Source organism: Ambystoma mexicanum, chromosome 6q (assembly GCF_040938575.1).
Source record: "Ambystoma mexicanum isolate Mex_15411 chromosome 6q, UKY_AmexF1_1, whole genome shotgun sequence".
NCBI lineage: Eukaryota > Metazoa > Chordata > Amphibia > Caudata > Ambystomatidae > Ambystoma > Ambystoma mexicanum.
In genome coordinates this window covers 573,119,616-573,132,666 of record NC_090937.1, presented here as the reverse complement: position 1 = coordinate 573,132,666, position 13,051 = coordinate 573,119,616, and the positions used below count along the sequence as shown (strand labels likewise).

General features: G+C 42.7%; 1 protein-coding gene across 3 annotated transcripts in view; it reads right to left on the bottom strand.

Annotated features, from left to right (window-relative positions):
* The window catches only part of SCLT1 (sodium channel and clathrin linker 1), a 1,687,870-nt gene that overhangs the window by 1,314,116 nt on the left and 360,703 nt on the right, over positions 1 to 13,051 (bottom strand). The window lies entirely within an intron of this gene.

Below are 13,051 nucleotides of genomic sequence, written 5' to 3'. Positions count from 1 at the left end.
CTGAACCATTCTACCCACAAATCCCCATTTATGAAACAAAGAATAACAGGCAGAATGGCACACAAAATCCCTGTGTTTTTTTTAAACACAAACATACAGAAGCCAGTACTACAAAGCAAATAGCTGTTTTCATTTTATACCATTACGTTCACTATTAATGCTTCTCCTCACCACTAGCTCACTGTCTACTCTCATCTGAAGCACAGTGTAGTAATATACAAACAGAAAAAAAGCCTTCCCAACTCATTGTAATTGCCCAATGCACATTCACACACCACCACAAACAGCTTCCCCATCAAACTCATGCACGCAAGCACACAGCACACATACATTGTACAACAGACCAAACCATACCTTTTTTTTTTTTTTGCAACAGACCCCAAAGAATGCCTACCAAAAAGCAAGTCTGTAGAAAGGAACGCAGAAATGGAGCAAATGAAAATAAAAATGTCCAAAGTAAGCATCCATCTCTAGCAGAGTTTGTAGACAATGTTGGAACAAAACAGCTAATACAGTCATTTACCGAAACAAAGGAAGCTTCAACTACCGAAACTTTGGCTCCTCTATCAAAATGTGGCACGAAACAGAAAACGCATTACAAAAAGAAAAGCGGCTACCAGTATTGCTAACAATGTTCCTATTATTCCTGATATAGTAACAAGAACCCATAGTAAAAAAAGTATTTTAGCAAAAATGTTTCACCACAGAGTCCTTCAGAATCTAATAAGTAGAGGAGCGAGATCATCCTTAAGCCTTAAAACCTACCGTAGAAAATTAATCCTACAAGCTCTCAGACAGTGCAATCCTTCTCAAAAGGAAGTTATTTATGTTAGTGTTAAATAGAATGAAACCACTAACAAAACGATGTACTAAACTACAAAAGAAACTTCTCAATAAACGGAATGTCAACAAAAGTAACTTCTTTAATATCTGTGGAGATGAATGGAGTCACAACAACCACAGAACCATATTTTAATGAAGAAACATACAAACAAAATCAAACAAACAATTGCCATCCATAGCAGTGGACGAGGATATGAAAAAATCAATAATACCATCATGGAACAAGAAAGACTGCTTACAAAAGTATCCCCTGAAAACTCAGAATTACCTCTCTATTCGACTGAACCAGACCGTCCAGTATACAAATGGCCGTGCACATCAATGTGTAACATTCCTAACAAATCTTTCAAATCTTTAAGTCAGTTCCTCAATCAGTATGTGAAAGGTAAAGATAAAAATCAAAATTAAAGTTCTGCAAAATATGGATATCTGTCCAGTGCGCAAATACACAGGACTACAAGGACATTCATTAGCCTGCATTTCAGGACCTATTTGCAAAAGCACCTTCCATGATATCAAAAGAATATCAATACATCATTCAAGTGTAAGAAATCTAGTGTATAAACTATACTATGCTAAAACTCCAGCTTTAGAATTGGCCAATTTAAATAACACTCTTCTACATGGTACACCCAAATACCTACGAGAAGAAATCAACCCTATCCAGAGAAAATATTTTGGAAGTGAAAACCACTTACAAAAAGCAATATTTTTAGAACAGACTAGCAACAATGCTGCACATAGCAACCTTCTATTACACACATACAAAAAAGAAATACTAAAATTTGAAAGTACATCGGCTGAAGTACCAAACCATGTGTGTGTATGTTGCTGCAGAACGTTTTACAAAAGGAACACAAAAAATATAGACGTAACATACACAATAGAAGACAATGAAGATTCCAAATGGTTTAAATTAGCTCTCTACCTTTTAGCAGAAAACAAATACCAAATAAGTGAACCCCTAATATGTTGCAGTTACTGCACTACAAAACTGGACAACAACCAAACTCCTTCACGTGCTATCACAAATAATTCGGAATTATTCCCACTACCAAAAGCCCGGCAACAACTCAATTTGTGTGAGAGCATCATAATTCAAACAGTTCACCCATTTCAAGCAATAATACGCCTTCAACCAAAAACAGCAAAATTACCTCCCTCTGAATTGGTAAAAGGCATTTGTGGAAAAGTAGTTTATTTGCCATTAGATCTGACAGAAACTGCACACTCTAGGGGTGCAACGTCCAATAGAGCATTCTTTAATTGTCTTAGTAAATGGTGTACCAACAAAAGACAAAAAAATTTGGCAGCAACTGGTGGATTTACATAAAGTTAGACAAGCCTTGCAATATCTGAAAGACAATAACAAATACTACAAAGAAATAAATATTGAAGAAAGCTTAAGGGAAACAACTGAAATAATTCAAGAGACATCAGAAACTGGTAAATTTGAACTTCTGGATCCTGCTGCAGTATCCACTCTTTTGGACCATTACACAATTCATCCATTGCACTCTAATAAGAGCATAGACGATGCACTAGAAGCTTATCAAATGCAACAAAACAAAAGGGTCACCAATGAGCATATGGGAAAAAAGTATAGAAGCACGTGCTTTTCCACTGCTATTTCCTACTGGCAAAGGCGGAAGATACGATGATAGACCCACTCAAATTACGGCATCAGAATACCGCTCATTACGAATGTATTCTGAAGATCCACATTTTGTCTAAATCTGGGAATACATATCCCACCTACTCTTTGAAAGTGAACTAGCAACCCTATGTTACAGAGTTGCACACATATTGAAATCTGGAACCCACTTTCAAAATGTCAGCTACGCAATTAATACAAAAAGTGCAACAAAAAGATGAGGTTTAACAATCAAGTATAACAAATTGTTTGCAAACATGTGTGGTACAAAAGAATACTGGTTCCAATGGCACGGAGATGTACGTTGTGTGATCAGAAACCTTGGCCCACCCACTAGGTTTGTTGCATTAAGTTGTACAGAATATGCATGGGAAGATCTACATGATTTCCTACGCATATCAAACAAAAACAAACATAGATATACTAACACCTGGAGAACTTTGCTCTCTAGATCCTGTTAATGTTTCAAGATATTTCCACCATCGCTTCATTGCTATGCTACACTTTATTTGTAATAAAACTGTTCCTCCCCTTGAAGAAGTGCAACACTTCTTTTGGAGAAAAGAATACCAAGCCAGAGGAGCAACACATATCCACATGCTTTTATGGATTAAAGATGCTCCTAAATTTGGTCAAGACAGTGATGCCATTGTGTTACAGTTTATCGAAAATTATGTCACTTTTGAAATTCCATCAGAAGCAACAAATAGTGATCTTCATGCACAAATTCTACAATTTCAAAGACACAAATGTGGCAAATATTGTCGTCACAAATACAAAAGCAAAGGGAAATACTACACCAAATGCCGCTTTGGTTTCCCTAGACCAGTTACAGAAACAGTTGAAGTGAACAACTTCATGTCTTCAGTTCGACATAGTGTTATAGTGTTAAAGGTAAATCACCTAAGAACACGTATTACATAAAACGAACAGAAGAATCAAAATATATCAATGATTACAATGCAATCATTGCCCTCTTTTGGAATGCAAACATAGATGTGCAGTACATTGCAGACAATTCCACTGCAGTTGCACAATATGTTACAGCCTACTTAACAAAAGCAGAAAAAACAGAGTTTCAAGACCTCTGGAATGACCAATCATCAGACAAAACACTATCTCAGAAATTGTACAGTATAGGCATGAAAATGCTCGCTCAGAGAATATGGTGCCTATGAAGTGGCAGATCGTTTAACCGCTACTGCTTTGTATGGAAAATCAGAAAACGTAGTATGGCTAAGTCTTGGTCCTGCTAAATCTAGAAAAAGTTCTAAAATCATACGAGGACATAGAAACAATTGCCACAAATGATCCCAAAAGCCAAGACATTTTAAAAAACAATTTACTGGACACATACTATCCGAACAGGAGTACCACTCTGGAAAACATGTGTCTATACCACATAGCTCAAAACTTTGCATACAAAAATAATATAAAACCCGATGAAAGCAAAGGTAGATATAGAGTGACAGATTGTGAAGGCAGCTTAGTGAAACTTACCAAACGAAGCTTAATCAATCATGTCAAATTGTCATTAAAAACTCCTCAACAGAAAGAACTATATTACATGTGCCTGCTACAACTTTTTAAACCATGGAGAAAAGAGTAAGAGATACTAAATAACTATGACTGCTATCAAGAGGCTTTCAAAGCAAATGAAAGCACTATCACCGATGTGAACTTTACGCAGTACAAAACAATGTTGCACAATGAACAGCAACACGAAGAACTATTTCAGGCCCAACTAGATCAGCACACTTCTGACAGTAGTCAACCTTCTGTAACAGGAAGTCAAGAACCACTAGGACAACCACTAATAGCAAATAAGGCAGAATTAGCTATAACAGAAGTGAAAAACAACATTTGTCAGTATGAAGTATGAAGAAGCTACAGAAGACTTAACTGTACTACAAGCAACAAAGATCAGCGCACCATTTTTGAAGAAGTAACAAAAGACATTTTACATGGTGTAGAACACGAAAATAAAGAATGTACCTGCCAAAATTACAACCCTATACTACTGTACGTTAGTGGTGAAGCTGGGTCAGGAAAAACATTCCTAATCAAAATCATCAGCAAGTTCCTTCAACAATTGACAAACAACAAACTGTCAGCTGTTGCAAGTGCCCCCACAGGTTTAGCTGCCTACAACATAGGTGGTGTCACTTTACACCGATTACTACTCCTTCCAGTAGAACGCCAAAACAAATTAGACTAATACAAAGTTTCTGCAGAAGCTGCAATGGAACTACGCAGAGTATTAAAACAAATGAAAATGCAACTAATAGATGAAGTGAGCATGGTCTCCAACCTAATGTTGGCTTTGATTCACCTCAGATTGCAAGAAGTACTTAAAACAAACTACGAAGAACTCTTTGCAGGGAAACACATTATCGTTTTCGGAGATCTTCTACAATTGACACCAGTGAAAGATTAACCTATTTTTAAAACCTTAGGACACAAACTCTGCCGTAAAACTGTTTGCAGCATAGGAAATGTGAACCTTTTTTTTTAAAACGTATTTTATTGGCATTTGGTCTTGTAAACATTGCAAGTTAGAAGTTGCCAATGAGTCCGATTTATCGTATAAAGAAACATTTAACAAATAACAACATAATAAACAACAAACAGCACAGTCTTCATCTGTCAGAATGATGTCTACAACTTCTGTTCCGGGGCAGGGGTGTAATAGGGCGAGGTTTCAGGCATCGTGAGAGGATCAAGTCAGGTAATTCCGTTCCATATTGTAATTGGTTCAGGCAATTTCTTCAGGGGGGTTTGTGGTCTGCGGTGAAGGGTATGTCACAGAGGAGGGCTTTCCATGATTCAAGCGTGTTGTTTGTGTCTTCAACTCCAGTGATGGCCCCGTCTTGCCAGGCTCTAGTTTCTGCTGCGGTCCACCTTTCCAGCTCCTTGATCCAGAGTTCGTATCTCGGGCCCCCAGTCGACTTCCAAGCCATTGCTATTGTTCTTTTTGCAAGGATGCAGGATATGTCCATCAGCTTGACTACATGTTTGTGCTTGCTCATCCTGGGGTGGGCTCCTAGTAAACATTCCTTCGGTTCCCACTTGTATCTGGTAATGCCAGCACCTATGCAGGTCTGCTTTACCTTGGACCAGAGTTGCCTCGCCTTGTTGCAGGTCCAGAACATGTGTAGCAAATCTGCTGCGTCGCTGCCGCACCAAGGGCAGTTTGGCGATGCTTTTTTTGTTGAAACCAGCCAATCGCTTCGGGGTCATGTACGTCCTGTAGAGGACGTTCATTTGTATTTGTCGGAATCTGTTGTTCCTAGAGACCTCCTTGGGGTAAAGTAAGATTCTTTCCCATTCTTTGTCCGTCAGCATGGTCCCTAGGTCAGCTTCCCACCTCTCCTTCAGTGCTGCACTTTTGGGGTTGGGTCTGTCCATCAATCGGCCGTAGAGCCGGGTCACCGGTTTCCAGCCGTCTGAGAGTTTGTGCATTTCTTGGACTAAAGGATCTGGATTGGGTTCTTCCAGCCAGTCACTCCATTTCTTTTTTGCGACTTGTCTGAGGCGGTGGTACCACAGGAATTGGCCTCTCGAAAGCCCCTCTGTTGCCAGGATCGATTCAAAGTCCCTGAATTTGCCGTCCTCGAACATGCCGCCCCATGCGTAGATCCCAGCGCTCTCCCAGCTTCTCGCTACCTTGGGGAAATGTGAACCTTTGGCAACATTTCCAATACAGAGAATTAACACAACATGCGTCAATCTGCAGATCTCACTTACACCAACATTTTAAAAAGTATTAGAGTTGGTATACTATCTCAAGAAGCACAAGCAATATTGAAAAACTGAAAAACCAGCACATTCATGCACTTTATGGCGATAACGCATGTGCTACTGATGTTATGGAACAATTAGCGCACAAAAATGTCAATTGTATGACCTAATGCCAACTCTTGCGAGCTGTTTCAAATTCAATGAAACAATGTTAAAAAAAGAAATGCAACCAATAATGGAAATTTGCTCCACAGACAAATTAGAGGTACATGGTATGACACTACCCATGTGTGAGCAAGCCACAACAAGACTAAATACCTTAGAAAATTCAATCTCCAACACAGCTGGGTTGGAAAAAATATTAAAATTATCCTTAAATTGTAGAGTAATGCTTAAACGTAACCTTGACGTGGAGCAAGGACTAGTTAATGGGGCACTGGGTACAGTTGTTGGCTTTCAAACATACCCACGTGACAACAACATTCATTTTGTCAATATTAGCTTTGACAAACTTTCAGAAGTGAAAAGAATAGGGCGCTCAACTGCTCGATTCCTTCTCTTCAAAGACATGTATGTACATAGAGAACAATTTTCTCTAACTCTTGCATATGCAGTCACCATTCATAAATCTCAAGGTCTTACCCTAGTCAAAGCATTGATAGATATAGGACACAGTCTTTAAAGAAGGCATGAGCTACGTAGCACTATCACGCTTACGTACACTTGACAGTCTATTTCTAATCAACTTTGATGCAAGTAAAGTAAATGCTGCTATCCCTTGCATTTTAGAATACAATAGACTGCGTTCACTGTACGCCCCCCCCATCTGAAATCATATCCTGTTCCAGAAAAAGAAAAACGTGGTAAAAGAAAACTAATTCAAACAGAAATGCAACAGAACCTGACGGCAAATCCTTCAAAGAAAACAAATGAAAGTAAAACTTCATCAATTACCACAAGCAAAAAAGAACCTATTAGGGAAAGTAAATCAGGTACTTCTTCAAACAGAAACTCCGAAAAAATCACTCAGACAGAACTAGCTGGTCCATTCAAATTTTCAAATGAAAGTGGTGTAAGTTGCTATGCAAATATAGCAATGACAATTCTATTTCAATTGCCACCAATTGTTAACAATATTTACTTACACAGTACAGACCAATTGTGTTTGCAAATGTTAGTCCTTGATAGAAACGGAACACACAATCCTGACAACACGTATAGTGTTCATGGAATAAGACAAGAATTGGACTACTGTGCTGGAATGGTGAGATTCACTATAAACTCACAAGAAGATCAACAAGAATTTGTAATGTACTTACTACAAGTACTAGAAAACAAAAATATACCTATGAATGAAATCTTCCAGATTTCATACATGTGGAAACATACATGTAGTCTCTGTAACAATGTAACACAGGAACAAATCTCAAATGAGTGGTTTGTGTATGCATCCATACCTAATTGTGAATCCATTCCATTTCAGCAACTTCTACAGAATGCAAACCATGGCAAATTATGTACTATGTGCAATTCAGATAATCGCTCCACCTTACTGATACAAACACATAGTAACTACATAATACTTATGCTTCTACGGTACAATTCAGATGGTACCAAAAACTTCAAGCTCACTGGATTCACACACAGTCAAGTGTCACTTGGTAAGAACACCTTTACAACAATAGGTATAATCTACCACGCAGGAGCCACAACCAATGCAGGTCACTACACTGCATATATTAAAAAGAAATGTGGATGGTTCGAATGTAATGATAGTACCATTACTCTAAAGCAGAGATTGCCAGCTAATCTTACAAATGCGTATTTCATCTTCTTAAAGCCAAAATTTAATAACTAATGGGTACTTCAACATTAACAAAGAGTTCAACTGAAAGACTATAAACAGTTAGAATACGCCACCAGGCATCTAACTGCCCAAGAGTGTATAACAACCACACAGACAAATGAATACCACAAATCCGTAACAAAAAATACACGGTTAGAATACGCCAACAGGTATCTAACTGTTTAAAAAATCTGCAACAAGCCAACATACATAACATTAATCAGAAACAACAAGTAAACACTCAAAGGAAACAAAGAAATAGTTTGTGGCATAGCAAAGAATGTTTTTTTTAAATCCAAGAAGGATTTTTTTCCCCCAGACCCAAGGATTTGAAAAACAAACACAGAAACTGAGCAAAATGCACAGTACACGGGTTTGTAAACTAAATTAAAAAAAAAGCTAAAATGTCTATTGTACAATATAATAAATCTTTATAAAATACAAACACTAACATGCTCTTTTCTTTTATCACAGAAATTAAAAAAGGATATTTCCGCCAAGTACAAAAGTCATGCAAGAAATATATGGAATCTCAACAAAGTAAGTATAATTTCACACGTCATACATATTCGAATCTATACGTCTGATCTATGGCAGTAATATGGTGCAGTGGCTGTAAACAGGGCCTAGAGTCTTCAATGTGTAACCTACCACCTACAACCTGCGGCCAAGCAACCAAGACTGTAGGGTCCTACCCACAACCACCGCACCACAGCACACCCATGCTTACTTATAGCCTCAGTGCTTATAACTTCAGTTTTGGGTGCATGGCCTTTGGCCATGCACCCAAGACTGTACACCCTCCCCACAACCATCTGATCGATAAGCGATACTACGGGTGTATCTATGGGTGTAATATGCTGCAGTGGTTGTGGCCAGGGCCTAGAGTCTTGGAAGTATGGCCTACGGCCTACGGCCATGCACCCAAGACTCTAGGCCATGGCCACAACCACCGCAGCAAATCACATCCATGGCATCGTATAAATCAATAGCACACCCATAGAAACAAAAAATGTAACTACTGCATGTACTGAATTTTAATATTCGCTAACACTACGAGTGTCCTTAGAACAGTTTCAAATTGGCTGCGCACACTACAGATTGAATATCCTTATGATACCCCTCGTTTTCAGTACTTACAAACATCCTGCACAAGGCGGGCACATGGAATACATTATTAACACCTGCCGCCTAAACAAATACAGTATTTCACCCATCTCTTACTCTGTGAACCTCACCAAGCACTCCGACACATCAAAACAATTTCCGAAACAGCATTTCGCCGCTGCACTGTCGGCGGGTCCAAGATGTCGGCCGCATCCAAACAATCTTACGCACATTACGGCTCACTGCAACCAATCGGCGGAGACGTCGCAAGTCTGCGGTCATGACGCCAGCCCCTTAGCCAATTGGCATCTTGTCCGCGGAGCGAACAGGGAAGTGTGACCGCGGAGCAGACATAGATATCACTAATTTTTTGTGACTTACTTTTTGGGCGTTTTAAAGAAAACTACTTGACGGATTGTCACAAAATTTACAAAAGCACGCTTTCGGGACCAAGCCCCTGCCGCAAATTTGGTGAAAATTCGTCCAGCAGTTTGGCCTGTAGGCGTGCGCAAAGTTTTTCCCCCATTCAGACTATGGAAAAAAAAAAAAGACGTTTTGAGACCCCCCCTATAACTTACCCCCCCAGACCAAACCTCACCAAACTTTGCAAATGAATTCAGAGTGGCCCATATATTTTATTCGCAAAGTTTGGTGAGAATTCGTCCAGGGGGAGCGAAGTTATAGGCCGCCCAAAAAGTGCTCTTCCTGTGGAAATAGCAACTTAACCATAACTGCACAGCCACTACCGTGGCTGTGTAATATATGATACATTACTCTCCGTAATCGTATTTCTGATACTTGTATCTGCTTACATTCACATGCTGTGCATAGGCCGACATCTAGTGGAAGCTGCGGAGTATTACAGTTGTTTTTGAAACTCGGAAAGGGACGTTGACAGGGCGTGCCAGTAATACTATACCTAGTAGGACGTCCACTATACCCATGGTCCTTCACGCGACGAGGTCCCTCAGATTGTTATTTTTCTGACATAAGGTAGCATGAAGTGTAGCATAGGGGGGCGTGGCTTGGGCAGCCATGGAGTAGGACGTGCGTCCTGAAGGGCTCCAGAGGATCCGACAAATGATCCATTGAAACTACGCTTAAAAATGCTCTAAAGGCCACAGGAGTAACAGCACGGGCTCCGGAACGTGTGCTCTGCACACAGGGCAAGGATCGAATGCATCGGACGCAGCGGGCTGAAAGTATCACTCGAATTGAAACCGCGGCCGCGAGATACATTGTCTCAAGATGGCCAACAACAAAGGAATGAGAAACGAAAACCACTGAAGCGGCTCCGTAGGGCCGGCAGACGATCGTGGACACGGACGCCGGCACAGGGAAAGAACCCGGAGCTCCTGCGATTGACAAACAGCAGACTGCAGGGTGGTGCGCTGGCCTGCGATGTGGGCTTGGACGGAGGCGGATCGGCCCCGACGGCGGAGACAGGGCAGGCGTGGAACGGAGAACTGGCGCACAGTGTTGTGCAGTCCCCGAGCGCACGCAGCAACGACATGGCGGCACACACATCATGGAGCGGACGGGCGATTGTGCCATGTAAGGAGGCAGCGAGCACTGGGTAGCTACAGCAGCGCGAGGTGCGCGCCGACACCCAACCGTTTTCAATAACTCGAATGGAGCTGCCAGCCGGGGGGAATGATTAATGCTGGCATCCGGGGAAGAACTGGAGTCCCCGCGACAGGAAGCTGTATGCTCTGGGAGAAGCTGGCCTGCGACGGTGAGTCGATTCCCAAGGCGTAGGCCCGAGAGCGGTGGGAGCGCAAAGAGGGGGGCTGGCACACGGAGCTGTGCAGTCCTCACCCGCGTACAGCGGGAGCCCCAGCGCCGCACGGATAAGTGGGCGAGCGGGGTGATCCTGCAGTGGAAACAGGTTGGGGCCCTGGAACGCAATAGCGGCGCGAAGCGCGCGGCGGATTGAGAAGCAGTAGAGCGCACCCTGCGCGGGGACACGGCAGTGGATGGGCTGTGATGCAGTAGATGGATGAAGTGCACGCCCAGCACGAATTTATAAGTACAATATTGTGAAGTAGAGTGGCGAATAGAGCGCAGAGGCAGCCTAATAAACACTACACCGGCAGCTGCGGGTGGGATAGACACCTGGCAGCAGCGACTATTGGAAAATATGGGGCATAGACACTGAACAGGCTCCAATGGAAGCGCCATTGCGCCTCTGGTAACGATGAGGGACGAATAATGGGAGCCGTTGGTACTATGGAGGGCTGGGTTGACCAGTGAGAAGTACAAGGAGTGAACAGTGGTCGTCACCAAGCAAAGCAAGACATGCACAGTGAGCTCAAGCGGCCGGGGACATAGTCGGTGGTGCGTTGCACATAAGGAGCCTGGAGGCTAGGTAACTACACCAAGGGGTGGCATGGCCTCTAGGACGCAGTGAGACATTTGATACGTGAGAGGGCACAACCCACTCTGAAGTTGGAGCTCAGTACACATAAGCTAATGCCAGGGCTCCTCTAGGACGGCTGCACCATACCCGGGGAGGCACACTGGTGCCGAGCTTATATAGAAAAGCAGGACTGCACATCTGAGGCCAGTCAACCTCGAGTGTATAACTGAGGCTGCAAGAGGACGGGGCGAGGTGCTGTGAGTAAAAACAAGAATAAGCAATCCACGATGGAGGCATTCGCCAAAACGCAACAATCTCCAGTGGCCATAACGCCCAAAGACTTGATAGCACCGGGGGAGAGCGCTGCAGCGACTAACAATCATCAGATACTAGCGGCCATAACGGAGCTGCGAGACTCATGGGGGACAGCAATGTCGGACCTGCGCACTTCCCTGGAGGCTAAAATAGACGCAGTAGGTATAGAAGTTACCCTGCTGAGGCAAGACGTCAGGGGGCTGGCAGAGAGAACGAGCAGCTTGCAAAGTGCGGTGAAAATCAACACGGACACCAGCACTAGCAACGTATAGGCGATCCACATACTCAAACAGGTAGCTAAGCTGGAGACTTGGGCGGAGGAGGCAGAAGGGAGAGCGAGGAGGAACAATATCCGCGTGGTAGGACTGCCGGAGGGAGAGGAAGGACAGGACCCGACAGACTACATTGAGCATCTACTCTTGCAAGAAATAGGGGCTGAAAAACTCTTGCAAGGGTTTGCGGTGGAGCGCACACACAGAGCCCTTATGAGGAAGCCTAGGCCTGGGGCCCCTCCCCGAGCGATCATCCCCATGAATTATAAAGATTGCGAGAAGATACTGGAGTACTTTCGAAAAGGAGGGACAATTGAAAGGGCTTTGAGCGCCGTCACAGCGTATCCCGACTATACAATGTTGGTCCAGATGCAACAGTACAGCTATGTGACAATCAAAAGGAGGCTATGTGCGGCTGGCATAAAATACATGCTTCTGTACCCTGCAAGATTGAAGGTGGTGCACAAGAGCAAAATGTATTTTTTTGATTCTCCAGAAGAAGCAACAACATGGCTGGACCTGCAGGGTTGCCCGGAACAAGACTGAGCAGGCGCAAGAGGAACACGATAAATGACTGGTACACTGTATGCATACTTATAAGGCGCAGTGCGAGCACCTTAGTGGTGCATAGATGAAGATTGATACTGTTGGGTGCGACTAAGTATGGCTAACATTTTGTTAAGATACCACTGCCTCGAACAAACTTTAAGGACTGGAATATAGCAATAAGTAAACATGCGTACATTGTGTAGCTATGCGTAGTTAAACTTAAGCGAATAGGAGCGGCAGGGCGAAGCACCCTACCCCCCGAATTATAGTTGTAGTAGTAGTAGGCTAGCCACTAGGGCGGCCTCACCCTGCGGAGCTTCGAGTACAGGCAAAGGCCGGAAAGGGCTAGATGCGGGGGAGCCTGA